The sequence below is a fragment of the Xenopus tropicalis genome, chromosome 8 (genome assembly GCF_000004195.4).
Source record: "Xenopus tropicalis strain Nigerian chromosome 8, UCB_Xtro_10.0, whole genome shotgun sequence".
Taxonomy (NCBI): domain Eukaryota; kingdom Metazoa; phylum Chordata; class Amphibia; order Anura; family Pipidae; genus Xenopus; species Xenopus tropicalis.
Genome location: NC_030684.2, coordinates 31,176,617 through 31,204,158, shown reverse-complemented (window position 1 = coordinate 31,204,158; position 27,542 = coordinate 31,176,617). Strand labels below are relative to the sequence as shown.

Sequence of the window (27,542 nt, the reverse complement as noted above, 5' to 3'; positions counted from 1 at the left end):
AGTCTGCCATTACCACATCACTAGGAAGGGCATTCCATAACCTCACTGCCCTCACCGTAAAAAACCACCTACGCTGCTTCAAATGGAAGCTCCGTTCCTCTAATCTATAGGGGTGACCTCTGGTGCGCTGATTGTTTTTATGGGAAAAAAGAACATCCCCAACTGCCTATAATCCCCTCTAATGTACTTGTACAGAGTAATCATGTCCCCTCGCAAGCGCCTCTTTTCCAGAGAAAACAACCCCAACCCTGACAGTCTCACCTCATAGTTTAAATCTTCCATCCCCTTAACCAGTTTAGTTGCAGTCTCTGCACTCTCTCCAGCTCATTAATATCCTTCTTAAGGACTGGAGCCCAAAACTGCACTGCATACTCAAGGTGAGGCCTTACCAGGGACCTATAAAGAGGCAAAAATATGTTCTCATCCCTTGAGTCAATGCCCTTTTTTATACAAGACAGCACTTTATTTGCTTTAGTAGCCACAGAATGACACTGCCTGGAATTGGACAACTTGTTATAAACAAAAACCCCTAGATCCTTCTCCATTAAGGATGCCCCCAACACACTACCATTCAGTAGATAGTTTGCGTTTATATTATTTTTACCAAAGTGCATAACTTTGCACTTGTCAACATTGAACCTCATTTTCCAGTTTGCTGCCCAGTTTTCCAATTTTGTCAAATCGCTCTGCAAAGCGGCAGCATCCTGCATGGAACTTATAGTTTTGCACAATTTTGTGTCATCAGCAAAAATAGAAACAGTACTGTCTATGCCCACCTCCATTAATAAACAAGTTAAAAAGCAAAGGCCCAAGGACTGACCCCTGCGGTACCCACTAACCACACTGGTCCAATTAGAAAATGTTCCATTTACCACCACTCTTTGTACTCTATCCTTCAGCCAGTTCTCTATCCAATTACAAATATTATGTTCTAGGCCAATATTCCTCAATTTGATCATGATTTATTTTCCTATTAAACAGACCAACTGCATTAAGCTCACACTGTGCAACACACTCACATCTGACATATTAGTGTAAATTGCCATATTGCTGCCACATCTGAGTGTTCATTCACTGGATCATTCTGGGTGTCTTTATATAAATCGCTCTGCTTTCCTGGTGTCAATGAAACATGGAAGAGGCAAGTGGTATGGCAGCTCCACCCAGCAAAGGGAGAGGGTAACATGGGGGCAGGTATGAGGCCAATGCAGGATAAAGGTGGTGTTGGCAGAGGTTCAAAAGGGTTTAATTCTAAAAGGTTCATTAAAGACCTTCCCAAATTACAGGGCATTTACATAAACCTTTATATACATGGGTTATATGATGCTATAAGTACTCCCACACTCATACATATACACACCCATACACACATATACACACACCCACACTCATACATATACACACACATATACACATATACACACCCATACACACATATACACACCTATACACATATATACACACACATATACACACCCATACACACATATACACACTCATATACACACCCATACACACATATACACACCCATACTCATACATATACACACCCATACACACACATATACACACCCATACTCACATATACACACCCATACTCATACATATACACACCCATACACACACATATACACACCCATACACACACATATACACACCCATACTCACATATACACACCCATACTCATACATATACACACCCATACACACACATATACACACCCATACACACATATACACACTCATACACACATATACACACACATATACACACTCATACACACATATACACACTCATACTCATACATATACACACCCATACACACACATATACACACCCATACACACATATACACACCCATACTCATACATATACACACCCATACACACACATATACACACCCATACACACATATACACACTCATACACACATATACACACACATATACACACTCATACACACATATACACACTCATACTCATACATATACACACCCATACACACATATACACACCCATACTCATACATATACACACACATATACACACATATACACACCCATACTCACATATACACACTCATACACACATATACACACACATATACACACTCATACACACATATACACACTCATACTCATACATATACACACCCATACACACACATATACACACCCATACTCACATATACACACCCATACTCATACATATACACACCCATACACACACATATACACACCCATACACACATATACACACTCATACACACATATACACACACATATACACACTCATACACACATATACACACTCATACTCATACATATACACACCCATACACACACATATACACACCCATACACACATATACACACCCATACTCATACATATACACACTCATACACACATATACACACACATACACACTCATACACACATATACACACCCATACACACATATACACACTCATACACACACTCATACACACATATACACACTCATACACACATGTACACACCCATACACATATATACACACCCATACACACCCACACACATATACACACCCACCACACCAATATACACATATACACACCCATACACACACCCATACACACTCATACACACCCATAAACACACATATACACACTCATACACACTTGTACACAAACGAGCAACCTGCAGCCAATGGGAGAGTATTTCTTGCACCACCATAACAAATCAAAATTGTTGTTTACCATTACCTGCTATCTAGTTCCTCTAGGGGGCAGTAGATAGCAGGCAGGATTGCCATTGCAGTGAGACATTGGGGCAGTTCAATCAGAGGCCCTGAGGCAGGGGGGCAGGATATCACAGGCAGAGGGTTAGTGTGTTCTCTAGTTAATACATTATGGGGCACAGTAAGCATGGTATTTGATTAATAAGCCATTTTATTTATTTGGGGTCCCAGGGGACACAGAAAAAAGGCGGAGCAATAGCTGGAGTACCCAGGGTGGGAGGGGCCTGCTAGCTAAATCGTATGGGACCCCATGATTCCTCAAGGCAGGCCTGCCAGCACAGCATTTTATAACTAAAGAGGAAATTCTACATTCCCTGCCATAAAGTGATTATATATTGTATTACTGACCCTGAGCAGCCAGAGACTGGCAAATGAACAGCCCTCTGCTGCCTAAATCCCTTCATCCCTATCCCCAAGGAACTGAGGGATAAACTATGGTGCTGTTAGGGGCCCTGCGGCAGTAACGGGCCAGAATGGACACGGCAGTAAACCCCCCCAAATAGGTTGGGACTTCTAGTAGGAATAGGCAGAATTGGGTATAAAAATGGTTTCTCTGGGTTTTTAAACCTTAACAAAACTCTGTGCTGGGAGCCATGATCCTTATCCCTCCACCAAACTCCTGTACATCCCCCCCCTGCCCCTCACTCTCACTGTTGCCCCCACACATTATCATCCTCCATGAACCCTTTGATGAATCTAGTGAAAGTTTTGTTGTCCCCCAAAGCTTGAGACGGGGCCCCGCGACTGGAAACCCCAAGTACCTGCTGCACACGGAATCCATACATGTAATGTTATGGCTCATATTACAGAACTGATAGGCAGCCTTAGAGCCAAATGCCCTGCTGGGGCCAGTGGTAGCTTCCCAGTACAGACGGCATTTGCCCAAGGCCCCCAGTACCAGAAAGGCCCCACATTGGGGACCCCCCTAGGCTGCTTCAAATGAAAGTTCTGTTCCTCTAAAGGGGGGGCCTCTGGTGCTCTGATTGTTTTTATGGGAAAAAAGAACATCCCCATTAAATAAACCCAATAGGGCTGTTCTGCCCCCAATAAGGGGTAATTATATCTTAGTTGGGATCAAGTACAGGTACTGTTTTATTATTACAGAGAAAAGGGAATCATTTAACCATGAAATAAACCCAATAGGGCTGTTCTGCCCCCAATAAGGGGTAATTATATCTTAGTTGGGATCAAGTACAGGTACTGTTTTATTATTACAGAGAAAAGGGAATCATTTAACCATTAAATAAACCCAATAGGGCTGTTCTGCCCCCAATAAGGGGTAATTATATCTTAGTTGGGATCAATTACAGGTACTGTTTTATTATTACAGAGAAAAGGGAATCATTTAACCATTAAATAAACCCAATAGGGCTGTTCTGCCCCCAATAAGGGGTAATTATATCTTAGTTGGGATCAAGTACAGGTACTGTTTTATTATTACAGAGAAAAGGGAATCATTTAACCATTAAATAAACCCAATAGGACTGTTCTGCCCCCAATAAGCAGGGCCGGATTTGTACTTGGGGCGCCCCCCCCACCCCTGCCGCGAAAACGCGAATGCGCATGCGCAAGCGCCTAACTTGCGCATACGTGAACAAGCCCCCCCCCGTGACCGCTAATGCGCATGCACAAGCGCCTAATTCAGAACTCCCATACGGAGCAGTGGGGAGATGTCCCCATTGCTCCGTATTGGAGCAAAATGTTAAAATTTGCTTGCGGCGGGGCGGCATGCCGCCCCTGTGTATGTGCCGCCCTAGACCCGGGCCTTTGTGGCCTCGCCACAAATTCGGGCCTGCCAATAAGGGGTAATTATATCTTAGTTGGGATCAAGTACAGGTACTGTTTTATTATTACAGAGAAAAGGGAATGTTTTAACCATTAAATAAACCTAATAGGACTGTTCTGCCCCCAATAAGGGGTAATTATATCTTAGTTGGGATCAAGTACAGGTACTGTTTTATTATTACAGAGAAAAGGGAATAATTTAACCATGAAATAAACCCAATAGGGCTGTTCTGCCCCAATAAGGGGTAATTATATCTTAGTTGGGATCAAGTACAGGTACTGTTTTATTATTACAGAGATAAATTCTGAAATATTTGATTAAAATGGAGTCTATGGGAGACAGACTTTCCATAATTTGGAGCTTTCTGGATAACGGGTTTCTGGATAACGGATCCCCTACCTGTATATTAAAACTTTTCTCCTAATTCAGCTAACATTTGATGAAGTATATACGTTGAGGTGTAGGTACTTCTGGTCCCGGGATCATTCAAGATGCCTAAAAGAATTGCTTTATACAGGGGATTCTCTGTGTCTGGACCCCAAGATTGGTCCCTCTGTATAAAACCCCCCCTTATTTTTTATTTTTTTTTACTCAATATGTACATACAGTATGTAAACATGTAAAGCTGGCTGTACACGCACCAATAAAATTGTACCATTTTCAGACCGTGTGTGGGCTCCAAATTATCGTTCCAATAACATTCGTTCTATGGCGATCGCCCATTTATTCGATCAGTCAGACAGTTTTGTATGATTTCCAGGCCCCGTTATTCTACAATTTCAGTCTGAATGTTCGTTGTTGATTGTTGTATTTAAACATATGATCAATATATCAAACATTGGTTTTACATAAGTTTAAATAGTTAAACAGAGGCAGAGGGATGAGGCCACAGTGGGTACCAACCAAAATGTCACTCACTATTTATCTCTTTGTAGGTCGGGCCAATGTGAAGAACTTGACCTGCCAGCAACTGAGACCTGGATTTTTGGCAATGCCGTCTCCAGAGTGGCACATGTTTTGAGGCAGAAGGCAGTTAGAATTGAAAATATTGCTAAATACAAATATAGACTCCCTCACCCTTTCCCACCCCCACCCATACCTATTCATGTCCTCACTTAATAATAATTATTAACATAAAAATGTTCAGAAATGTCCAGAAACGGCACCCGAGTCCTTGGTTTGTGGCAGTGCTGCTTGAAGAGTGGGAGATCTATTAAATCAGTAGTTAAACAAAATAGTTAATATAACCCTCACCCTTTCCCACCCGTTCCCATTCCCCTTAACCTACACCAAATGTAGTTGTGTTAAAAAGTGTTCAAATAAATCTTAAAATGCAATTGTTTGTATCATTTATATTGCATATATTAGTATGTGTTGGGCACAATTCCTCACTAGTAAATCATTTCTGTACATGTTATAGAGATGGGAGGAGTTGGAAGCCATGGGTTGGGTGGAGACCGCAGGGTCACAAAAAGTGGCCAATACTACAGGGTCACAAAAAGTGGCCAATACTACAGGGTCACAAAAAGTGGCCAATACTACAGGGTCACAAAAAGTGGCCAATACTACAGGGTCACAAAAAGTGGCCAATACTACAGGGTCACAAAAAGTCTCCTAAGGTGGCTTGGCCCTATGGGTATTAGCGGTTGCAGTACTCAGCCTATCCCAATTGCCTCCCTAGGAAGGAACAATTTGATTTCTTACTTAGCATTGGGATAGTTTTTCTTAAGTTCCAGAAAGCAAAGGAACAATATTGATAAAAAGTTACTATATGCTGAAGGGTTACTGCTATGAGAATAGGCCATATTTCTTTAATGGGACTGAAAATCATTTCCCAGGGAAACCTGGCTCTCCATACATCACATACTAAATGGGTGCTGTTATTTCAGTTACTTACACCTTATATGTAACGATATATTACTGGGAAGTATTGAACAAAGAGAGAAACAGGAGGGAAATGAAACCAGTGACGGTGCCTGGGAATGGAGGGATAGTCGGTATCTGGGAGGTGTCGCTGTACATGTAGGAGCTCGGGTTGGCAAAGCTGCAGAATTACTCGTTTCATCAAGTAAAAACAGGGCAAGAGGCACCTGCAAGGCTCATCCTTGATCAAGGGGTAATTGGCTGATGCCCCCCAGCCTGTAACCCTCCAGGGCAGTTCTAGTTCTATACAAATCAGGGGGGCTGCAGACTGGACACCCCTAGTTTATATATTGCAAATATGTCACAAATATTTAGTACTATTATTGGGGACACAAGGCAGACAACCCCTCTGAGCTCCTTAAAAGCAGAAGATCAAGAGTCCATGTTATTATATAGATATTAATCCCTAATATTATTCCTAAACACTCGTCTTCTGTATTATTTTAACCACACGGCCATGTCAGTGCTGACCTTTTGCTATTTTACAGTTGCTTTCCACTCCCTATGCTGAAAGGTCTGGGGCACAAGTACCTGCATGATTTAATGGGTACGTTTAGAATAAACTACAGGTACAAAGGTCCAGGGCCGGATGGGATTCATCCCAGGTTATTAAATGAGCTGAGCGCTGTGATTGCCAAACCTCTTCACTTAATTTTTCAGGATTCGTTGAGGTCTGGCATGGTGCCGAGAGACTGGCGGATTGCTAATGTGGTGCCATTATTTAAAAAGGGATCCCGTTCTCAGCCTGAAAACTATAGGCCTGTTAGTCTGACATCAGTAGTAGGAAGGGGTAATAAGGGATAGGGTACTTGAATACATTGCAGTTCACAATACTGTTAATTTGTGCCAGCATGGCTTTATGCGTAACAGATCTTGCCAGACTAATTTAGTCGCCTTTTATGAGGAGGTGAGCAGGAACCTCGATGCTGGAATGGCAGTTGATGTCATCTACTTGGACTAAAGCGTTTGATACAGTACCTCACAGAAGGTTAATGATCAAATTAAGGAATATTGGCCTAGAACATAATATTTGTAATTGGATAGAGAACTGGCTGAAGGATAGAGTACAAAGAGTGGTGGTAAATGGAACATTTTCTAATTGGACCAGTGTGGTTAGTGGGTACCGCAGGGGTCAGTCCTTGGTCCTTTGCTTTTTAACTTGTTTATTAATGACCTGGAGGGGGGCATAGACAGTACTGATTCTATTTTGCTGATGACACAAAATTATACAAAACTATAAGTTCCATGCAGGATGCTGCCGCTTTGCAGAGCGATTTGGCAAAATTAGAAAACTGGGCAGCAAACTGGAAAATGAGGTTCAATGTTGATAAGTGCAAAGTTATGCATTTTGGTAGAAATAATATAAACGCAAACTATCTACTGAATGGTAGTGTGTTGGGGGTTTCCTTAATGGAGAAGGATCTAGGGGTTTTTGTAGATAACAAGTTGTCTAATTCCAGGCAGTGTCATTCTGTGGCTACTACAGCAAATAAAGTGCTGTCTTGTATAAAAAAGGGCATTGACTCAAGGGATGAGAACATAATTTTGCCCCTTTATAGGTCCCTGGTAAGGCCTCACCTTGAGTATGCAGTGCAGTTTTGGGCTCCAGTCCTTAAGAAGGATATTAATGAGCTGGAGACAGTGCAGAGACTGCAACTAAACTGGTAAAGGGGATGGAAGGGTTAAACTATGAGGTGAGACTGTCAGGGTTGGGGTTGTTTTCTCTGGAAAAGAGGCGCTTGCGAGGGGACATGATTACTCTGTACAAGTACATTAGAGGGGATTATAGGCAGTTGGGGGATGTTCTTTTTTCCCATAAAAACAATCAGCGCACCAGAGGCCCCCCCTTTAGATTAGAGGAACGGAGCTTCCATTTGAAGCAGTGTAGGTGGTTTTTCACGGTGAGGGCAGTGAGGTTGGGGAATGCCCTTCCTAGTGATGTGGTAATGGCAGATTCTGTTAATGCCTTTAAGAGGGGCCTGGATGAGTTCTTGATCAATCAGAATATCCAAGGCTATTGTGATACTAATATCTACAGTTAGTACTAGTGGGTGTATTTATAGTTTATGTATGTGAGTGTATAGATTGGTGGGTGTGAATTGTGGGTGCTGGGTTTACTTGGGTGGGTTGAACTTGATGGACTCTGGTCTTTTTTCAACCCTATGTAACTATGTAAGGACCCGTTATTTAGACCATCTGGGACCTGAGATTTCCAGATAAGGGGTCTTACCATCATTTTGATCTTTAATAAATCTACTAAAAATTAATTTAAACAATAAATACACCCAATAAGGTTGTTTTGCCTCCAATAAGGAGTAATTATATTTAATATATTTAAGATCAATTACAGGGACTGTTTTATTACAACAAAATAAAAGGAAACTATTTTTACGGTTTTTATTTAAATAAAACGGAGAAAGTTGGAGCTTTTTTTTTTAATATGGGGGTTTCACACATTGGATCCCAGTATTACTATCGATATGTACCAGGCAGTTCATAGAAGTTTAGTTTTTATTATAATAAAAAACATCTAAATTCTCAATACATTGACGAATCATTTTCTAACAAAAAGAGCTACAATAACAAATCAGAATGCCGATATATATATATGTATTTGAGTTGGCACGGAGCAGGTGAATCTCTGGGCAGATTTGTTGGGGCCCCAGTACCAAACAGCCGGATGTCCAACTAGAAAGGGGAGTTTGAGAACAAACTTCATGTTGGGTTGAAAAATGTGAAATCTGATCTGTTGGCTCCGCCCACTTTTTCTAACCTTGGGCCACAGTTATACAGTAAAAACCCCTGTGCAAAGTGTGGGGACCCTGGTTTTAATAGTGTCTGAATGGCAGCAATTTAAATTTCCCCACTGAAAGTCAACAAGTGACATCTGATTGGCGGTCAGTGGCTCCGCCCCCTTACCCAGTGACTAACTCTGCAAAGTTTAGGGACCCTGGGATTAATAGTTAGAGAACAGCAGCAGTTTAAATTTACACCAATAAAAGTCAATAGGTAAATTGTGATTGGTGGTTGGTGGGTGTGCTCCCTTTTTCTAACCTTGAGTGGAAGTCCCCCAGTGACAAACAGTGGCCCCCTGGCATAGTGTGAGAATGGCAGCATTTTACATTTAATCCAATAAAATTCAATGGATGAAATCTGATTGGCTGTTAGTGACCAACTTTGCAAAGTTTGAGGGCATAAAAATTGTGAGACTGACAGCATTTTACACTTCACCATTGAAAGTAAATGTGATTGGCTGTTGGTGGCTCCACCCACATTTTTCTAACTTTGAATGGCAAATACCCAGTGACTCTGGAAAGTTTAACAACCCTGGAATTAATAAGTAATATGTATTAGTATATGTAACAGATATTAATATGGCATCAGTTTAAATATAAACCAATGAAATTTAATGGGTGGAAATGGATTGGCTCTTGGTGGCTCCGCCCATTTGTCTAACCCTGAATACGTAGTCAGCCAGTGACTGACTGTGCAAAGTTTGGGAACCCTGACATGAATAGTGTGAGAAAGGCAGCAATTTAAACCAAAAAAATACAATAGGTGAAGTTTGATTGGTTGTTGGTGGCTCCACCCACTTTTTTAAACCTAAAAATGCAGCAGGTTAGATTTCCCCATTGAAAATCTATAGTTAAAATCTGATTGGCTGTTGGTGGCTTCACCCACTTTTTCTAACCGCAGTTCCCTGGTGACGAGCTCTGCAAAGTTTGGGGACCTTAGTTTTAATATTTAAAGAATGGCAGCAGTTTAAATTTAAACATATGAAGTGTATAGGTGAAATCTGATTGGGTGTTGTTTTGCCCGCCAAAGTTCTCTCACTGACCAACTGTGAAAAGTTTGGGGACCCTGGGGTTAATACCGTGAGAATGGCAGCAGGTTGGATTTCCCCATTAAAAGTCATTACATAAAATCTAATTGGCTGTTGGTGGCTCTGCCCACTTTTCCTAACCTTAAACCGCAGTTACCTGGTGCCTAACCCTGCAAAGTTTGGGGGCCCCGGCGTTATTACTGTGAGACTGGCAGCAGGTTGGATTTCTGCCGAGCCAATAGGTAAAATCTGATTGGCTGTGCACAGCTCCGCCCACTTTTGGGCATCCAACAATCATCATATTTTCATTCAGGCTGAGCCCATGACTGTGTGATTCAAGTTTGGGGAGTGTCGCCTCAAAGCTGTAAGATTGGCAGCAGTTCAAATATCTTCCTTGTCAAAGTCAATGGGAAAATTGGGGGGTTCGGAGCGGCACGGGGGGTGGGATCCCTTAGAAAAGCACAAGCAGCCAGCTCGGCTATAGGGCGAAGAAGTGTGGGGAGTTCGGGTGTTGTACCCCTAAACCTGTAGGAGGAGTAGCGTTTAGAAAATGGGGGGCGCTAAGAATAAGAAGCTGAAGGGGAGGAACAGTCGGGGGGTTCAGCCCAACACAATTACCCCTGAGCCCCAGCAATATCCGCACGGATTCTCTAGCCGGAACTGTACCCTCTGAGCATCACTGTACAGAACCGGCTCCAGCAGCCCCATTACATGTTATTGGCTTTCAGCCCAATCCCCTCATCTACACAATTCACTATTATAAGTGTTTATTGGGCTTCATGAACAACACAAACCCAAAGCCCATTCTCACATGAATTTATTCAGAGCCGGGAGTGCGAGGCTACCAACCAATCAGGTTGGACTCTCACGCTTAGCAAATGGCCAAACGGATTGTGGGAACCAACCTCTGAGCGATATGAAATTATCCCGTGTAAGTGATTGTATTCTACGCGGTAAAGTCGTAATTTCAAATCTAATCACTCTATTAAGCTGATTAATGAACTAATCGATCGTTTGCTCCATATTAAATATCCCATACATTAATATGTACAGTCATACAGTTCCAACAACGTTCCCAACCCTTCAACAGTTGTTCAAACCAGGGTCGGACTGGGGGGTGAAAGGCCCACCGGGCCTCCCGCCCCAGGGCTCCTGCAGGTGCCCCGCCCCTAATCCCCCCCCCCCGCAGGGCCCCCCTAACCCCCCTCACAGGGCCCCCACCCGACATCATTCCCGCGAGCGCGTAAATTTTACGCGTCAGGGGAGCAGCGGTCGGGCAGAGGGAGCACCGGCAAGGGTCGGGTCTGGGCCACCTGGGCCCACTAGAGCTGGGGCCCACCGGGATTTTTCCCAGTCTGACTCTGGTTCAAACCATACGATCGGATCTTTTCTCCAAATTTTTTTTGTCTTTTCCTTGTATTTCTAGAAGCCTGTGTGCTTCAATCAACCAAGTGCAAGAAAATACAATGTGCTCCCTACTAAGTGCCACACAGTGTATAAGGGGGCAATGACTCGGCCTGAAAAATTGAAAAGCCAATATATGCAGGACTAGCTGGCCAAATGTCCTGAAGCCTCCTGGCCCAGAAAAGCCCTTTATCCCCGAGCAAAATGCCTGCAGGAAGTAGAATCCCCTGTGCCGTAAGGCTAAGGGGCACATTTACTAATCCACAAATGCGCGAAAAAATCGGATTGGTTTTGCCGCTGTTTACGATAGTTCGGTACGAAAATTTTGTGACTTTCGGATCGTCAATACGATATTATCGTGACTAATACGATTTTTTCGTAAGCATTTTCGTGATATTTGCGATCTTCAGAAATTTTCGGTTCCAATCCAAATTTTTCCCATTCGTGTTTTGATATAAGAGATCCCTATATCCTTCCCCCTACCGACCAAAGCAGAGAATGGGTAAAAATAGTAATAATAATCTAAAATGTGGTATAACCAAAATCCCAGGGTTAGACTGGGCCTGGCTATAGTGGTGCCGGGGGCTAGAGCTGACTGGTTTTGCCCTAAACCAATATCTGTAAGTTTCAGGAGATTATATGGTTAGATATGGGCACTGGGATGGTTTAGCCTGGTGAGCTTTATACCCAATTCACCCTTGTATAGGATCCGGATGTATTAATTTATTTTATCTTTTATATTAATATTATTTGTTGAAGTCCGCCTTATTTCATCACCCAGTGCACAAACAGCATTCACTAAGAACAACCATAGTCCAACACTCTCTCTTATCAAACACATAGTGCATGAAGACCTCAGGACCATCTAGCCAAAACTGTTCCAAGAATTGCTACTGGGATCCTCTCCTTCTTTAGCTCCAGCGCTGAAAGGCCAGGAGATAACAAGGCTAGATAGAAGCTATAGTGTAATTCTTAGCCAAAAGGCCCAGTCATTACACAGCCCATCAATAACTTTAAATGACTCCTACCCAGGAGAGTAGATTGGCTATCATATCATTACAATTGAGGAGACTGGCAAATATGTAAACACGTAAGCAAAGTGGAATTCTGGGTATTAATTTTAATGAGATCCCAGAATACACTTTGTTTATTTGCATACAAGGAAGAGACAGTCTCCTCAACTGTAACAACTTGTTAGTAAATCCACTCAATAGTCATGACGCACTTATTAACTTTTGACGCAGTGTTAAGTTCAGAAGTGCGATTGTGTTGTCGGGCCGGAGGGATGTAGGTGAGTTATCGATGTGGGTATTTGCTAAAAATAGTTGTTGGCTTTGTGTGAGATATGTCGCGTTGGGTGTGGCTGGGGCGGGGTGGTGTCGCGTCGCGCTGTTGGATCGCAATTTAAGAGAAGGTCTGGTTGGGCTGCCTGGCAGGGATTGGGTTGGGTGGGGTCCGTTGGCACTGCTGTGGGGGGTCGGGCTATTGTGGAGAGTCTAGTCGGGCCAGGCTGCCATGGGGGGCATTGGGTGGGTTCTTGTGGGGCCAGGCTGCCATGGGGAGTCGGGCTGGGCAGTGGTAGGGTCTGGTCTGGCTGCCATGGGGGGTGGGGGGGCTGGTCAGGTCATGGGGAGTCGAGTCAGGCTCCTGTGGGGGGGTGGGCTGGGCTGCCTGGGGGTGGGTTCTGGTCGGGCTGGGGTGCTGTGGGGTGGGTCAGATGGGTCTTCTGTGGGGGAGGTTGGGTTGGGCTGCCATGGTGGGGGTTGAGTCCGTGGAGGGGTCTGGTCAGGTCGTGGGGAGTCGGGTCAGGCTGCTGTGGGGGGGTCTGTTCGGGTCAGTTGGGCTGCCATGGGGGGGGCGAGTTTCTGGGGGCGCGTCACGCTGCCGCGGCTCGCAATTATAGAGACAGGTCTATAGTGGGGGACGATCTGGTCGGGCTGCCATTGGGTGGGTCTGCCGTGGCAGGGATTGATCAGGTTGGGTGGGGTCCGTTGGCGCTGCTGTGGGGGGTCGGGCTACTGTGGAGAGTCGGGCCAGGCTGCCATGGGGGGGATCGGGTGGGGCTGTGGGGGTTTTTTGTGGGGCCAGGCTGCCATGGGGAGTCGGGTCGGGCTGGGCAGGCTGTGTTGCCGTGGGGGGGGGGGGCTGGTCAGGTCGTGGGGAGTCGGGTCAGGCTGCTGTGTGGGGGGGTCTGGTCGGGTGGGTCTTCTGTGGGGGGGTAGGGTTGGGCTGCCATGGGGAGGGGGAGTCGGGCCGGGACGCCATGGGGGGGGGGTCTGGTCAGGTCGTGGGGAGTCGGGTCAGGCTGCCGTGGGGGGTCTGGGCTGCCGTGGGAAGGGTCTGGTCGGGCCGTGCTGCGATGGGGGGGGGGTCTGGTCGGGCCGGGCTGCGATGGGGGGGGTCTGGTCGGGCTGGGCTGCCAGGAGGGGTCTGTTTGGTCTTCTGTGGGGGGGTGGGGTTAGGCTGCCATGGTGGCGGAGGAGTCGGGTCGGGATGCCGTCGGGGGGTCTGGTCAGGTCCTGGTGATGGGGGTCAGGCTGCCATGGGGGGGTCTGATCGGGCCGGCTGGGCTGCCGTGGGGGGGGGGCCGGCTGGGCTGCCGTGGGGGGGGGGGTCCCACGGCAGCCCAACCAGACCCTTCCCACGACAGCAGTTCCCTAAGGCAGTTTGTGAACAAATATTGGCCAATCATTTTGGGATAACTGGTGGCACAACACTTTGCACAATTTGGGAATCTGACTGGGCACAGACCATACTCTACCTCCCAGGAGGGGGGGCGACAGACATAAGATGCTGCTACAATGTGAATCAGTGGATTAATCATTTAGAGACTGTGGCTCTGAGGGGACTAAACTAAACACTTCTAAGTTGTTTTCTTTCATTTCCTCCCTACTATAGGGTTAGGCATCGTTATTGGACATATTACCAGCAGCATCAGTACCAGCCTCCCCGTTGGGCTCAGTCAGCACCGCACCACCAGCTGCCGTAGAACTGTCTCTCACTGCCCTGCAACACCACCAGCTGCCGTAGAACTGTCTCTCACTGCCCTGCAACACCACCAGCTGCCGTAGAACTGTCTCTCACTGCCCTGCAACACCACCAGCTGCCGTAGAACTGTCTCTCACTGCCCTGCAACACCACCAGCTGCCGTAGAACTGTCTCTCACTGCCCTGCAACACCACCAGCTGCCGTAGAACTGTCTCTCACTGCCCTGCAACACCACCAGCTGCCGTAGAACTGTCTCTCACTGCCCTGCAACACCACCAGCTGCCGTAGAACTGTCTCTCACTGCCCTGCAACACCACCAGCACTTTTGGAGATTCGGCATCGGCTCCTCTATCTAGTCGGCACCTCCCGCTCCCTCCAGATTCTTCAAGTAGTAAGTCAGGGAGAGGGTCACACAGTCAGTGGCTCCTCACCCCCCGGTTATACTCCTTACCTGCTCCTGCTGTATTTAATTATAATGTACTAGATTTTAAATATTTCATTAGATGATTGGATCTCAATATATTCATCTGTGTCTGCACCACAGACAGGCAAGATGCCAGATGTTAATCACATATAGAACATTTGGGTTAAGAATGGTCGCAAAATGTCAGCATTGAGATTTGTTTGCTCGAAAACATTAGACCCATTATGTGTTGTGAACTTGTGACGTACTGTATTTAATTATAATGTACCAGATTGATAAATATATTGAGATCCAATCATCTAATGAAACAGTTACAAAGGGTGCAAACTGAACCCTAGAGATCTTGAGATGTTGCTGCTCTTGTTGCTCATAGAAAATGTATCGGCAAAGACAAGTAAACTGGAAGCTCCAAATATTATGTATAATGTAATATGTATCTAGTTATAGAACAGTCTGTGTCATATCTATCTATCTTTCTATTATCTATCTCTATCTATTATCTATATCTATCGTCTTTTGTCTCTATCTATCTATTTATTTATTTTTCTATCTATTTATCTATAGGTCATCTTTTATCTCTATCTATTTATCTATCTATCTATCTTTGGATCATCTATCTATCTATGCCGCAATGTATTTTACAGTTTGAATTTGTTTTAAAGTGTTGCCATGGGAATCTAAATGAATTTATATGCTGAGCTAAAGAGATACAAGGGGACATTTGTTGCAAGCACAGAATTGTAAAAATACACTGACTGATTACTGTGCAATCATGAGCCACAGTTGAGTAGTGAGTCAGTAATTGGTCTATGTTTATGTTTTTTAAATGATATGATATCGTAATTGCCTGGGAATCATTATTTCTTTTACTTCCCTCCCACCTGTTTTATTGTGCTGCAAATTAGTCAGTTTTTATTTCATTAAATTGTGTGCCTTGTTTTATGCCTTATGCCTTTATCTTGGCCCTTGGCTTGCCTTATAATATTCTTTGTTGGAGCCTTGGGTGAACATTGTGATTTGGAACTGGGGCCAAATCCAGTATAACTATCTTTTTTTGTTTTTTTTGTTTTCATGAATCCATTACTGTTACCATTACGGTTAATGGAGCGCTAATTGGTATTTCTGCAGTGGGTCTGGGTTTTTTTAATGATGTTTATGGTCAGGTTTATTTTGTAGATGCTGGATTAATGGATGAAAACTTTTGTTTGGGGAAAAAACACTTTTTTTTTATGTTAATGGCTCTTTAAATCTGGGGATAGGGTTGCCACCTGTCTAGTTTTGAACCAGGCAACCCGGGTTTTAGATTGCTGCCTGGTTTTCAGATGTCTAAAAACCTTTTACCTGCAGGATTAGGATTACCTGCAGATTGACAAGAAATACAGCCAATCACAGTACGCTAGGGCTTATCCCGCCCCTACATGTTATTGACACACCCCCCTACATCACCGTGCCTGCCCCCTGTTTCACCACATCTGCCCCTTTGCGTCACAGCGCCCGTCCCCTGATGTCACTCCCCCAGTCCTGTCTGGGTCTATCTAAAGAGAAAGGTGGCAACCCTATCTGGGGGGCCGTGACAAAGTTCCCCAATTGGCCCCTTCAGTTGATAAGACCGACCCTGTTAACCAGCATAGATCCACTGTTGGGGACTTAGCCCCGAGTGTGAGCCCTGTGGCTGGGCAGTACCCCTGTTACTGATGGGGACACTGTTCTGCTCACTCTCTGTAGTTTGTGGCTGAATGGGGAGGCTGTGCCCTTACAGACTGGTTGCTGTACATTTTGCCAGCAGAGGCAACCAGTGTCCGACTGGGCCACCGGGGTACTGGGAAAAAACCCGGTGGGCCCCGTCGGCCCATACCCAATCTCCGCAGGTCCTCCGCTGATCCACTTGTCTCCTTCCCCCAACGCGTTTCAGGTAAGTTTGATATAGGGTGCTCGAGGAGGAGGTTGGACAGGTGCTGGGGGCCTCTGCGGGAGGGGGGGGTGAAGGCGGCGGGGACCATTGGGGGTGCAGGGGCCCCCGAGGCAGAAGCCCGGTGGGCCCTGCACTCCCCAGTCAAACCCTGGGGGCAACTCCTCCCATACTCTGACTCTCAGCCACTCAAATGGGCCATAAATGATGCCATGTAATGTGACGTCCGTGCCCCTCACTGGGTAAAGTGGCTTCTATGTGATTCACTGGATCTGACTGCATGTGTTTAACATGACACAGACATAGAGGTTTGTTGCTACGATAACAGGGACCTCAGCACAAGCTCTGCCTTGGGTCAGTATCCCCACAGTATTTAATGCTCGCTGATCAGTTTTTATTTACACGCTTCACTGTTTCAGGATTCAGATACTATGCTACAGTTCTGGTTAAATACTGCTCTTGGTTATTTAATGCACTTTATTTGGTTTATTTTTCAGTATCTGATAATGTGATGTCACAGTGGCATTTTTTGGGCACCATTTCTCTCTGTATAAACTGGAGTCCGTGCCTGGCACACCAGCCAGACAGTTGTAAATTGTCTCAAAATAGCATTCTCTACATCAGTACATCAGAGTTTGAAAGTCTCGCGTTTTTATGCGTATTTCGGCTACATGTGCCTGCACCAGAGCGTATTCCATTCATTCGGGTGCAGGCACATGTAGCAGGCGTAGGGCGGTATTTTCAGCAATCGCTTTTTCGCTTGCCGAAAATATCCGCCCTAATCCTCGTCTGGCATCAGCCTTAAAGGCTGACCGACAAATCACATTCTGGGAACTAACCCCACCTATATTAACACCTACTAATAAAGTACATTTCTTACTGTTTACCGCAACTATAATTTTTTGTCAAAAAACAAATTCCTCCTACAGCTCAACACACCGCCCTATTAGTGCAGTGAAGGAACACCACCAGCTGCCGTAGAACTGCCTGCCTCACTGCCCTGCAACACCACTAGCTGCCGTAGAACTGCCTGCCTCACTGCCCTGCAACACCACCAGCTGCCGTAGAACTGCCTGCCTCACTGCCCTGCAACACCACCAGCTGCCGTAGAACTGCCTGCCTCACTGCCCTGCAACACCACCAGAGCTTTTGGAAATTCGGCTCCTCTATCTAGTCGGCACCTCCCGCTCCCTCCAGATTCTTCAAGTAGTAAGTCAGGGAGAGGGTCACACAGTCAGTGGCTCCTCACCCCCCGGTTTTACTCCTTACCTGCTTCTGCTTTATTATCCATGAATTGTAAAAATACACCAACTGATTACTGTGCATGAGCCACAGTTGAGTAGAAAGTCAGTAATTGGTCTGTTTGTTTTTATAATTGATTGTTATGATGTTGTAATTGCCTGGGAATCGTGATTTCTGGTCTTGTACTTCCCTCCCACCTGTTTTATTGTGCTGCAAATTAGTTTTTATTTTATTCAATTGTGGATGCCTTGTTTTATGCCTTATGCCTTTATCTTGGCCCTTGGCTTGCCTTATAATATTCTTTGTTGGAGTCTTGGGTGAACATGGTGATTTTGAAATAGGGGCCAAATCCAGTATAACTATCTTTTATTTTTTTGTTTTCATGAATCCATTATTCTTACTGGGGTTAACGGCTCGTTTGCCATTTCGGCAGTGATTTTACTGGCAAGTCTTGGGTTAATGAAGTGCTAATTGGTATTTCTGCAGTGGGTCTGGGTTTTTTAATGATGTTTATGTTAAGGTTTATTTTGCAGGTGCTGGATTAACGGATGAAAACTTGTATTGGAAAAAACACTTTTTTAATGTTACTGGCTCTTTAAATCTGGGGATAGGGGTGCCACCTGTCTAGTTTTGAACCAGACGGCGCAGTTTTTACATGGCTGCCCGGTTTTTAGACGTCTGAAAACCGGGCACGATTGTCAGCAGATTGACGAGAAATACAGCCAATCACAGGTTATTTATAATAGGGATGTAAACATCTGAATTCTAAACTCTTCTGTTATATCTTTTACTAGAAATTAGGCAAAAATTAGGGCTTATTTATGATGCCCGAATATTTTGACAGAGTTATTACAATGGCTAATGCTCTGGAAAAAATACACTCTGTCATTTAACATTTTATTCTTGAACCAACAAATGTATTTGTAGCTGTAATATTGGTGTGTAGGCGCCATCTCAGTGCATTGTGCCCGAGTCTGAGCTTTCAGCCAGCGCTACACATTAGAACTGCTTTCAGCTAACCTATTGTTTCTCCTACTCCCATGTAACTGGAGGAGTCCCAAGCCGGACTTGGATTTCTTACTATTGAGGGCTATTCTGATACCTACTGGGAGCTGCTATCTTGCTCCCTTCCCATTGTTCTGTATATGCAAACCCTATGGGCTTGTATTAGTGTCCCCTTACTCTGTAAAGTGCTACAGAGAACAATAGCACTATATCAATAGTAATAATAATTAGGCCCCTCTATTATACATGATTTCTTTGCAGAAAATAAACAGCAGGGAGGAAGGAGCCCCTGACTTTCCATTTTCCATAGACCAGGAATAGAGTGCAAGGCGCCTATGTTCCTCTGCATTCTTCAGTTTGAACCTTAATTACAGTAATAGACAAAATGGGCACACTGGGGCTTTACATGATGTGCGCGATTGTGTGCCTGGCACTGCGCCCCCTTCAGAGAAAACGGCTCTGTTGTTTAGGGATCCAATGCATTTACAGACAATGATGCTACAAAATGAGCTGCCAACGAGGAGCATAAAGCGACACGTGTGTATCACAAACACGCAAAAGCCTGTAGTGTGTAGGGCAGAAACTCACAAACTAAACCCAATGTATTGTTACTAAACCCAAATATTCCAAAGCTCACTCAGTTGAATGTATATTTGGGTATGAGGAGGAGAGAAATGAATCTGACTTTACTAATAAACCTTCCTTTTGTCTGTAGAGTTATGAATAAAGGGATATTCCTTGCTTTTCATTGGCGGCAGGGGACTGAAAGGGAATGGCTGTCTCCATTTGAACAGTAAGACATTTACTAATATTTTCCCTATAGAAAAATAACCCAAGGGAATGTCTGACAAATGATGGCACTTAATTTTAATTAAACTGCTGAATTGCATCAATATGTCTCAGTAGGGCGGGCCTGATACATTCCATTCAGGTAAGAATACACAATCAACTATTTTTTATAAATAACATTTCCACATCATATTAAAAATATAGGGTTCGAATTCCTGATACAGTATGGGATCCCTAATCCAGAAACCCATTAACCAGAAAGCTCTGAATTACAGAAAGCCCGTCTCCCATAGACTCCATTTTAATCAAATAATTCAGAATTTTAAAACTGATTTCCGTTTTCTCTGTAGTAATAAAAAAACAGCATCTTGTAATTGGTCCCAACTAAGATATAAATAATCTTTATTGGATGCAAAACAATCCTGATGGGTTTGATTAATGTTTTATTGATTTTATAGTAGACCTAAGGTATGGAGATCCAAATTACGGAAAGACTCCTTATCCGGAATACCTTTGGTCCCGAGCATTCTGGATAACGGGTCCTATACCTGTACTTGGTAGTATTGCTAATGATGCCCTCTTTGGAAATGGAATGCCAGCAGGAAGCACATGAAGCAGTGATCAGTTTCAAATCCCCACATGTATTGTCCGGTCAGTGTAGGAGCACCCATTTGTTTTGGCATCAACAGTTTGATGGATCCTTTCTTCGCATTATCTACCTATATACTTGCACGCAACGATTCCAGGCAAAACTTGGTCTTGTAAAAAGTAAGTATGGTTACAACTTGGATTACACAGAAGAATTCGAATGTGTATGAAACACCCCAATATCTTTGTTGAGTTTACAGTAGTTTTACTGATTTGGAGTTTGACGTTTAGCAAAGTGAAGTTGAAAGAGCCATAGAAAGCATTGCTAAAACCCAAACTGCAGGACATGATGGAATTCCAGCTAAACTGTTTAACGTCCTGCAAGATGGTGATATGAAAGTGTTGCTTGGGATATGCAAGCAAGTTTGGAAAACTCATTGGACTGGAAGTTCATCTATATCTTAAGACCTTAAAAGGAAGATACCAAAGAGGGTTGTATTGCACGTATCTCTGGATCCTGCTAGACTCCAGCGGCAACGGCACTAGTGATCTCAGCAGATGGAGAAAAGCTATGGCAAATCTGCACAAAATATTTAAGAGCAGACATAAAAGATTTTCAGAACCCCAAAGCTGATTTAAGGTATTTGTCTCAGGATTTGTCTCAAACTAGGGTTGCCACCTTCTGCCGTTTTCCTATCTCCATGCAGGGGGTGGGGTGTGATGTCACCGGGAGGGGTGGTGACTTCTCGGGGGGGAAGGGGTGACTGGGGTGGGGCTATGACATGGTTATCAGCAATAGGTCAGTTGCAACATCAATCTCAGTGAGTCCTGCCCGGTTTTCCAAAATGGGAAAATCGGGCAGGCAGTTTTGACCCAGACAGCCCTTCTGAAAACTGGACTGTCTTGGTCAAGACCAGACAGGTGGCAACCCTACCTGAAACCAGGGGCGGGCCAAGCCGACCCGGCACCCTAGGCAACCCGGTAGGCAATCTTTCCAACCCCCTCCCGTGAGCCCTGTGTAATGGCAAGTGGCGGGGGCAATGACTAAAGGGAGCGGACTAGGGGTAGGCAGGAGAGGCTCCTGTCTGGCACCCCCCAATTGCTGCACCCTAGGCAGCTGCCTCTTCTTCCTACCCCTAGTTACGCCCCTGCCTGAAACAGGTGAATTTGAAAGTTACAATTGTGTGCTTCATGCTTAAAAATAAACATGGCCGGGCCAAGTCACAGGCGCACCCAAGGCAAAGCTCTTTCATCTCCCTGCCCCAAGGCATGTGTGCGTCTCTGTGTGTGTTTGCTCCCACAGTGACACGCAGCGGGAAGAGGGGATGAGCATCATGGGGGCCAGTGAGCGATGCGTGAAGCCTCTAGGGGTAGCCAGACAGAAGAGGTAGGTGTCCTGGTACCCCACACCTTTGCGCCCTAGACACATGTCTCTTCTGCCTATCCCCAGTTCCAGCCCTGCTGCTGCTGATCAGGAAGCTTTTGTGCTTGAGGGAACACACACGAATGGTCCTGCAGGTCCAGCTGGCTTTGGTGCTACAACTCCCAGTACCCTGCATCCAGCTTAGGGCAATGTATTATATCCATGGTACATAGTATTAATGGGAAAGAGCAGGCAATGCATAGGTACGTTCTGCTTTATTATACTTTAGCGTTGCCAAGATGCTTAAAAAAAAGCTGCAGGTTTCCGAAAAACATGTCCCAAAACCTACAATAAGTGTGTGCTTCTTATATGCTTTGGGCCCAGGGCACTTTCACGTGTGTCTGGTTGTACTGCCATATGTGTGTGTATCTGGGGGATATTGTGATTATCTTTATCCTATATAGTAGCATCATGGGAGTTACAGTGACTATTCTGCTTATAGGTTATTATGAGACTGTCTAGTAAAGTCCAAATATTGCAAATCTTGTAGTGGTTGGTATGGGTTGATGTGTTAAAGGGCCAGATTCTGTGTGTTATTAGTATTTAAACAGAGTAATAGTTAAGCTGTGCATCTGTCTAGTGGAACCATAACCAACAAGGCAGATAGAGTGTATGTATATATATATATATCCTTACAGCAGGAATGTACACATTGGCTGCCCTGCCTTGTCACATTCTAGCATTATCTAAAAATTAAACAAATTCTAGTTTTTGTCCTTAACAGGATGACTTAAACTCCATCTTTGGCCATACAAATCCCCTGGAATGCAGGTCCTATACCCCCAGTTTGACTGCTAAAGCCCCCACCTTTTGTTTGTGTAGGTCCCTACCCTTAGGCCTACAGCACATGGGGCAAATACATTTTGACTCCTTGCTAAAAACTGATAATGCCCTGCCTTGTTAGTAATGGGGATCCCGGGAAAGTAGCAGCAACAGCGATTTCCTCTTCTGTGTGAAGACATCTACACTCACACACACTCACATATAACATTCTGATTGTGTATCATGTGCAAAGTGTGTGTATAAATACATTTGTATTTGAAACACAAGCATCTAATTAAATAACATTTAGCCAAGCAATGTTTACTTAAGGGTTTTTTTTGGTTAGAGAAGTAGCATTTGGGGACTTTGCCATACTGAAAATGACTAAATATTTGTTTTTAAGGGTGAGTTACAGCCGTATTTCCTTTTCACTCCTGAGTTAAGGACTGAGGCCTTATTTTTAATGCACAGCCCATTTTACAGCCCAACGCCTTGGTTATTTGAGAATTCAGCAGAATTGCCAACCGAGAAAGTAGAACAATATACCTACCCATTTTAACCTTTGGAAAATGTGTCCTTTGTGAATATATATCATACTTTTGTAGGCTCTTATGACACAATGCGTTGAAGGTGCTTATTTGTACATAAGTTTCTTTTCATTGTGGGGCCTTTATATGCTATTGATCCATGTATATTGGGCATTAAACAGCTCAGTAAACCCTGGAATTCATTTTTGGTTGTTTGATCTTGTACAGGAGGGTTTGTGGGAGATATGATGTTGTAACATGGAGCTTTCATCTGATTTTATCTCCAGTCTGCTGCCCTGATGGAGGGGAGAGTGGAGCTGAAGGAGTGAGTAGAAGAGCTTGAGCACAAGTGCATCCAAGGGGAGACAGGCCGTGCTGGTAAGTAGTTATCCCCGGCTGGTATTTGTATACCACTTATAGCTCACTTATAGGGCATCTATCGTTGAAATATATATTACCCCGCCCAACATGTGGCCTATTAGAGCCTGCATTCCAGTTTGGGGAACCATACTATTTTGGGCAGATATTGCCCCTAGGAAGCGTCCTGCCGCCATGTTGAGAATTACTCATGTGCATAATGGGGAGAGTCCCAGTCAGCACATTATGCACTTGTACATGTGACACAGGATCAGCCAATTACTTGCCTGTTCTTATGTCACTAGTGTTTTCTGGCTAAAATATTATTTGGCTCCAACCTTTGTGTGGGCTCTTATAACCCACTCCTCCGGTAAGGGATCGATGTTGCGATGATAGGTGGCCTTTAAGCTAAAACAATAGAGGTTGTGAGAAATGACAGTCTCATCCAATAAAGAGCCACACACACATCTGTATTTTGAGTGGTTTCATGAGAGTGGGTGCATGTGTATTCATTGCTGCTTTCCCCGCTGCTTGCTCCCTGTGAGCCCAGACTGCAGGTTGTTAGATGGGTTCTTTAGGTGCCAATAAGAGGCTGTGACTTTATTTCATGTTACTGGGAACTTGTCAGTGATTCTATATCCGACCTATGGTGCAGTCTGTACCTGCCTCCTGTCTGCTGCTACAAAAATTCAAAAACTTCCTGGTTGCTAAGGTAATTTGGATCCTAGCAACCAGATAGCTGTTGTAACTGCAAACTGCAGAGTTGTTGAACAAAAATTGAAATAATTTAAAAAGTACAAATAATTGTATAATAACAAAGACCAATTGCAAATTATTTGAGAATATTTCTCTCTACATTATAATAGATATTAACTCAAAGATGAGCAACCCCTTTAATATTATACAGCAGAAGATAAACATGATTGGATGCTGAATGTCCCTACAGTGCAGCAATGTATCAGATTATTGTGTGGGTGCTACTAGGAGACTAGGCTGGGCACCCAGATTTTGCAGACGCTCAGGGGCAAGGTCTATATGTAACTTCCCTGAGGCCCCAGAACCGTTGTAATGTCTCCCCATGCTGGTGTTTGTATCCAGCAAAGCTTGGAGGCTCTTTATTCTGCTCTTGTATAAGGCACGGTGCCACAGGGGTTCTGCCCGCTGCTGCTTCCTGGTACCTTTATCCTCATTCACACGCACCTGGTTCAGATGGTACCGGCAGGACTAGGGATCCATATATTATGAAATGCGAATGGATTTGACACATATAAAAGAGTTACCTGTGTGTCAGAAATCAAAAGGATTTCCCTTCCCCTCAATATGGGGGTTCCATAATGTCATTATTGCTCACCTGCTAATATTCTGTGTACCCAGGAGAAATGGTGCCATAGTAACCCTACAGGGACTGGTTTAGGCTTTGTACCCACAGGCACCTTCTCATCTGCCCAATGAATATTGTATAATGCATTTTACCCTTCAGTGATTGGGGCTCAGGGCTGGAGAGTGAGGGGAGGGCAGAGCCAGTTTGCTCATGTGCATTACATTCCCTATGGGGGGGCACCGGATGAGCCAGACTGTGGGTGAATGGGATCCATTCCTCATACTAAGTATATTACAATATGGGCAATATCTCTAGGCAATGAGAATCCTTTTATAAGGATTTGCTCTGTGATACATTCACATGTCAGTATCACATTCAATTCTGGTTTCTTTTATAAATGATCTTATCTTTACCCTCAGCTTTTCCATGCCCGTATGTGCCAGTGGGGGGCACTGAGCATACAGCCTTCATGCCATGATGGGGAATGGTGGGAGGATCCCAAGAATGCCCATTAGAACCTCAGTCTGTGAGCCCAGTATGAGAATGCTCTGGGGAGCTGCCATACCCGCACAAGGAGTTCTCCCACTCCCTCCTCTTCAATGTGTTACCCCTGTCAAATGAGCCCAGTTACCAAAATAAATACACACAGAGCCGCTTGGTGGTAAATCTGTGTAAGTCACAGCTTTATTGTTGATAAAGATAATACATTGCGCTTTTTTATTGGTCCTGAGGAAGGCAAAAAAAAACCTCTGAGAAGCTTTGGCCAATCTGCTTAATTAGAGGGAAAAATTCCTTCCTGACTCCTCAACGGCAATCGGATTTGCTCCCAGGATCAATGCGCCATATTTAACCAAGGAAATGGGTGAGATGGAAACAACAGGGAATATGGCAGAATACACATGGCCGCCATTAAGCTGCTAGATGAATAGTGCATTCCTTTCCATTCCATTGGACCCCAGGCAGCCTGCAGACCCCGGCTTCTGCAGTCTGAGGGATGGAATGAAAAGGAATAAAGGGGGAGGCACTGCTGTTGGAACTGCAGTGTAAGCAGGGGGCCACCGCTGGTGGTAGAAGGGGGGGAAGCAATATGGCAGCATACACAGAGAACCTATAAGCCACAAGGTGAATACAGCATTCCATTGGACCCCAGGCAGCCTGCAGACCCCGGCTTCTGCAGCCTGAGAGGTGGAGTGAAAAGGAATGCAAATGACTTTGTGGCTTAAGGGTGCTGTTATGTATAAAACCATATAATGGATTGAGTAGGGGGCACCGCAGGTGGAATAGTGGCGGCTGGAAGGGGTAGCACCACTGGTGGAATGTGTTGGGCAGTAGTGGAGGCACAGCTGGTGGAATTCGGTTGTTCTTACCTACTGCTAATGAGGGTACCTAGACAGAGGTGCAACTGTACTTGGTACCCAGGAAATTGGTAGTGGTGCTGTCAGTAGGTGCCTTTTCCAATATTTTTGAAGGGCCATAGAAAGAAGAGAGAAACATAGATTTTATACGGCACCTTAATATCTCTCGTTGTCCCGCATCAGGATGGCCTTGTTGACAGCCTCTAGTTCTTTATAGAGGCCTTTTAGGTGGGCTTTAATATATTTATAGTCCCCTCGGAACTCGGCCTTGAGAAGGAATCGCCACCATTTTGTTATTTTGATGCAATCCCTTGCCATCCAGAGATCGTACAGGGCCATCTTGATGTCACCCGTTATCTGGCCCCTAATGCCCTCCAAATAGGGGCCTGCGCGTGGATCCTCAAAATCCCTGATCTCGAAGACATCCAGATGAGGGGGGATCCACCATGAGATCTAGAGAAATGCAGGAAAGAAGAAGACATTAAGTTTAATCCCAGTGATAATAATGAGAGTGACAATTAGCCCAAATAGCACAGCAATGTGTATTTATTACCACTAGGGGCGCTTACCTTTCCATAGCGGTACTCGTAGTACTGCCTGCTACTGGCACTCATGCCCATCTCTGCTGCCCCTGTAATATAAAAGAGAGATTTGGGAAGGTTAGAGTTAATGTTAAGATGTAATATTAAAATACAGACCCCAAATAAACACAATAAAGAACAGATATAGGGGTACTGTAATAACAGCAGCACATTTACTCCTTTTTTAATAATAAGCCTTTTCAACCAGAAACTGGGGTTCCAATTAAAAACAAAGGCTTATGTATATAGTTTGCTTGTACCCCCGCCCTACCCAGGCCTGTTCCATTACACTAACACAAGCCCTTGGCCCCCCCCAGATCCTGCCCATTTCCAAGCAATCTCTTCCCATTTGATTTGGTGCAGAAATCAGACCATTATTCCTGTCAGGGCCCCCACCCTCCTCTGGATCAGCCAACAGTTATACAGGTTTTATTTAGGCAAAAAGGTTAAACTTCATGAATGTGTATCTTTTTTTAACCTCATCTACTATATAATACATATTCCAGAGGGGAAAATACAGGTTCCTTACCAGATGACCCACAAGGGGCCGGCAGG

At 44.5% G+C, this 27,542-nt stretch overlaps 1 protein-coding gene across 3 annotated transcripts in view; it reads left to right on the top strand.

The window, feature by feature from the left end:
- Positions 1-18,104: 18,104 nt before the first annotated feature.
- Positions 18,105-27,542, top strand: part of LOC101732742 — a 147,657-nt gene continuing 138,219 nt past the window's right edge. For 2 of the 3 annotated variants that reach the window (XR_004219903.1, XM_031892117.1), the window contains exons 1-3: positions 18,105-18,246; positions 20,000-20,077; positions 23,661-23,751. The gene's annotated coding sequence lies outside the window, so the exon portion shown is untranslated. The remainder of the gene's footprint in view (positions 18,247-19,999; positions 20,078-23,660; positions 23,752-27,542) is intronic. The other variant, XR_004219904.1, reaches the window with a different exon arrangement.